The sequence below is a fragment of the Serinus canaria genome, chromosome 22 (genome assembly GCF_022539315.1).
Source record: "Serinus canaria isolate serCan28SL12 chromosome 22, serCan2020, whole genome shotgun sequence".
NCBI lineage: Eukaryota > Metazoa > Chordata > Aves > Passeriformes > Fringillidae > Serinus > Serinus canaria.
This window is the reverse complement of record NC_066335.1, coordinates 2,930,878-2,935,940: the sequence shown is the minus strand read 5'-3', so window position 1 is coordinate 2,935,940 and position 5,063 is coordinate 2,930,878.

The following is a 5,063-nucleotide window of genomic DNA, read 5'->3' as shown; positions in this document are numbered from 1 at the left end:
ACCTCTCTCCTGTCACTGAATTTTTGGGAGCTCTCCGTGACCTGCACGTGGCAGGTGGCCCTGTGAGGGGACACAGCCGGTGCCACCATGGATGCTGCAGCCACCTCTCTCCTGTCAGTGAATTTTTGGGAATTTGAGGTAACCTGCACACAGCAGAGCCACCATGCAGGTGGCCCCAGCTGGGGACAGACCCAGTGCCATCACAGATGCCACAGCCACCCCCTCGTGTCAGTGAATTTTTGGGAGCTCACAGTGACTGGCACATGGCAAAGCCATGATGCTGGTGGCTCTAACTGGGGACAGACCCGGTGCCACCACAGATGCCACAGCCACCCCTTCCCATTACCGAATTTTTGGGAGTTTGGGGTAACCTGCACATGGCAGGTGACCCTGCAAGGGGACATGCCCAGTGCCACCATGGATGCTGCAGCCACCTCTCTCCTGTCACCAAATTTTTGGGAGTTTGAGATGACCTGCACACAGCAGAGCCACCATGCAGGTGGCCCCAGCTGGGGACAGACCCAGTGCCATCACAGATGCCACAGCCACCCCCTCGTGTCAGTGAATTTTTGGGAGCTCTCCGTGACCTGCACATGGCTGGTGGCCCCAGCTGGGGACACAGCCGGTGCCATCATAGATGCCACAGCCACCCCTCCTGTCACCGAGTTTTTGGGAGCTCTCCGTGACCTGCACATGGCTGGTGGCCCCAGCTGGGGACACAGCCGGTGCCATCATAGATGCCACAGCCACCCCTCCTGTCACCGAGTTTTTGGGAGCTCTCCGTGACCTGCACATGGCAGGTGGCCCCAGCTGGGGACAGACCCAGTGCCACCATGGATGCCGAAGCCACCTCCTCCTGTCACCGAATTTTGGGAGCTCACCATGACCTGCACGGGGCGGAGCCACCGCGCTGGTGGCCCCGGGGGTGGGGACAGGCGCGGCCGTCCCCCGGCGGAGCTGTCACCTCGGCTGCTCTCTCGGCCGTCAGCCTCGGCGGCCCCGAATCGCAGCTGACATTTCCATGCAAGCCCTCGGCACCTGAGCCAGACGCCGGCGCCGGCAGGGAAGAGCTCGGGAATTTTCTGTGCCAAGGAACAGATCCCGGCTCGCTCCTCGCTCTGCCCTGGGGTCCGGGATCACTGGGATCACTCACCGGGATCACTGGGATCACTCACCGGGATCACTGGGATCATCGGGATCACCGGGATCACTGGGAGGGGCAGCGCGGGCACGGCCGGGATTTGGGATCAGGACATGGCTGAGATGGGCTGGGATCTTCCGTGGGTGTTCCCATGGGATGGAGGGGGGAAAAGGAGAGGGAAATGTTCCCATGGGATTGAGGGGACAGGGATGGGGACAAAGGGGATTGCTCCCGTTGGATTGAGGGAACAGGTTTGGGGACAAGGGGGTTTGTTCCCATGGGATGGAGGGGACAGGGATGGTGACAAAGGGGATTATTCCCATTGGATTGAGGGAACAGGTTTGGGGACAAGGGGGATTGTTCCCATGGGATGGAGGGGACAGTTTTGGAGACAAAAGGAACTGTTCCCATGGGATGGAGGATGCAGGGATGGGGGAAAAGGAGAAGGAATTGTTCCCACAAAATGGAGGGAACAGGGATGGTGACAAAGGGGATTATTCCATCAGGTGAAATGAACGGGGATGGAGGTGAAGAAGAAGGAATTGTTCCTGTCGGATGAAGGGCACAGGGAATTGTTCCCATCAGATGAGGGCACAGGGATGGAGATGAAGGGAATTGTTCCCAATGCTTGAGAGCACAGGGAGGGTGACAAAGGGAATTGTTCCCATGGGATGGAGGGCACAGGGATGAAGGGCACAGGGAATTGTTCCTGTTGGATGGAGGGAAGGGTGACAAAGGGAATTTTTCCCATTGGATGGAGGCACAGGGATGGTGACAAAGGGAATTGTTCCCATCAGATGAGGACACAGGAATGGAGGGCACAGGGATGGTGACAAAGGGACCATCAGATGAGGGCACAGGGAATTGTTCCCATTGGATGGAGGGAAGGGTGACAAAGGGAATTGTTCCCATTGGATGGAGGCCCAGGGATGGAGAGCACAGGGAATTGTTCCCATGGGACGGAGGCACAGGGATGGAGGGCACAGGGAATTGTTCCCAATGGTTGAGGGCACAGGGAGGGTGACAAAGGGAATTGTTCCCATCTGATGAAGGGCACAGGGGTGGAGATGAAGGGAACTGTTCCCACGGGATGAAGGCACAAGGATGAAGGGCACAGGGAATTGTTCCCATGGGATGGATGCCCAGGGATGGTGATGAAGGGAATTGTTCCCATCAGATGGAGGCACAGGGATGAAGGGCACAGGGAATTGTTCCCAATGGTTGAGGGCACAGGGAGGGTGACAAAGGGAATTGTTCCCATGGGATGGATGCCCAGGGAAGGACACAGAGCCCTGGGAGCCTCCATGCCCTTGCAGAGGCTCGGGAATGCGGCGGGAGCAGGCGGGGAGCGGGGCCGGCTCCCTCCTGACGTGCTCCGGGCAGGGAATGCAGCAAATCGAGTCTGGCTGAGAGCTGGGGCCGGGCCGGGCGGCCGCTCCCGCCCCCATTCCCGGGAATGAGATTTCCAGGCACTCCCGGGATGGTGAGTGAGTAATTGCAGGAGAGCTGGCCTGGACGTGGCGTCCTTGGCTGCTGCTTCCCGAGCTCCATGGCTCCAGTGGAACTGCAGGACTGGGAAATGTCTGGAAAAACATTGAATTCCTGTGGATCAGCAGAGGAGGCCGGGGTGGATGTCTCCTCATTCCTTGGGGGGACAGGAGAGGATCCCCATCCCTTGAAAAATGGGAATGAGGTGTTAAAATCCTTCCCTGTGAGGGTGGTGGGATGGAATTCCCAGAAAAGCTGCGGCTGCCCCATCCCTGGAGGTGTCCAAGGCCAGGCTGGACCCACCTGGGATGGTGTGAGTGTCCCTGCCCATGGCACAGGGTGGAACAGGATGGGTTTCAATCCCTTAAAAGTGAAACCATTCCATGATTTCCATGGATGCGGCTTCCCAGCAGCGTCTGGCAGCCTCCCACCTCCCCTGGCACAGCCACACCCGCGGCTGCCAGGCTGGGGAGGGGGCGAGGAAAACCCCGAGGGTTTGGAAAACGGGGATGGGCAGGAGCTGGGATGGCATCCCTGCCTTGGGAAGGAGCTGGGATGGCATCCCTGCCTTGGGAAGGAGCTGGGATGGCATCCCTGCCTTGGGAAGGAGCTGGGATGGCATCCCTGCCTTGGGAAGGCTCAGGGAGGAGTTTCCACCCCGGGCTGAGACATCAGGGACAGATCCTGGGAAAACATCTCAGGAGGTGCCACTCTGCCACTCAGGAAATGCCACTCAGGAAATGCCACTCAGGAAATGCCACTCAGGAAATGCCACCGCCACTCCCGGCTCTGCTGGCACCGCTCAGCCCCGGGGGCCTTGGCAAGATCCCCAAATCCCTTTGGATCTCTGGGCTGTCTCATCCCTGCCTGCTGTGTCAGCAGGGATATTTATAGCTGCCCGAGCAGCCTTGGCGGGCACTGATCCCCTCCCGGCACTCAGGGCTACTCCAGCCCCGCCCGGCAGAGCCTCTCGCCGCCGCTCTTCCCCCCTGGCAGCTCCGTGGTCCCCATGGAAAGCCCTTCCCCGGGGCCTGGAGCAGCCTGGAGAGGGAATCTCAGGACAGGCAGGGAGGGGATCAGGGATCTCCAGCTGGAATTTGGCGATTTTTTGGTGCTGGGAGTCAGAGGGAGCTGGGGGGCGCAGAGCCTCCCACTACCCCGTCCCTGATTTAAACAGGGCAGCAGAGGTGGGTTTGGGTTGGATAGCCTCCCCCCTCCTGGGCACAGCCACACCCGCGGCTGCCAGGCTGGGTAGGGGCGAGGAAAACCCCGAGGGTTTGGAAAACGGGGACATGGGCGGGAGATGGGATGGCATCCCTGGCCTTGGGAAGGAGCTGGGATGGCATCCCCTGCTTGGGAAGGTCAGGGGGAGCTGGTGGATGGCATCCCTGCCTTGGGAAGGAGTGGGTGGCATCCCTGCATTGGGAAGGAGCTGGGATGGCATCCCTGCCTGGGAAGGCTCAGGGAGGAGGTTCACCCCGGGCTGAGACGATCAGGGACAGCTCCTGGAAAACATCAGGAGGTGCCACTCTGCCCACTCGGAAATGCCACTCAGGAAATGCCACTCAGGAAATGCCACTCAGGAAATGCCACCGCCACTCCCGGCTCTGCTGGCACCGCTCAGCCCCGGGGGCCTTGGCAAGATCCCCAAATCCCTTTGGATCTCTGGGCTGTCTCATCCCTGCCTGCTGTGTCAGCAGGGATATTTATAGCTGCCCGAGCGGCCTTGGCGGCACCTGATCCCTCCCTGGCACTCCGGGCTCCTCCAGCCCCGCCCGGCAGAGCCTCTCGCCGCCGCTCTTCCCCCCTGGCAGCTCCGTGTTCCCCATGGAAAGCCCTTCCCGGGGCCTGGAGCAGCTCTGGAGATGGGAATCCCTCAGGAACAGGGCAGGGATGGGATCGGGGCTCTCCAGCTGAATTTGGGATTTTTTGGTGCTGGGAGTCAGGAGGGAGCTGGGGGGGCTCAGCAGCTCCTCACGACCCCGTCCCTGATTTAAACAGGGCCAGCAGAGGTTGGGTTATGGGGAAATGGGATTTAGCCAGGCTGATCCTGGGATGCTCCATCCTCTTCCTCAGGGAGGAAATTCCTGCTGCTTGGGGTGGTTTTCCTGCCCTTCAGGCCATTCCCAAGGGAAAAGAATCCATGGGGGAAGTCATGGGCATGGGGATGCTCCGAGAGCCCAAGGAATCCATCCACACCTCCACCCCCACCCCAAATCCTGCCCCATTCCCGTCTCCATCCGAGGCACCGAGCAGGGAATCCCTGCTGGAGAAACCTTGGAAAATTCCTTCCTTTCCACAGAGCAAAGGCTCCACATCCTCGTGGGTGGGAAAATCGCATTTTCCTGCCAATGTCCTGAGGAACATTCCAGGAGGGTAAGGAGGTGTAGTGAGAATATTCCAAATAATCCAAACCCTCTGGAAAAAGCAGATC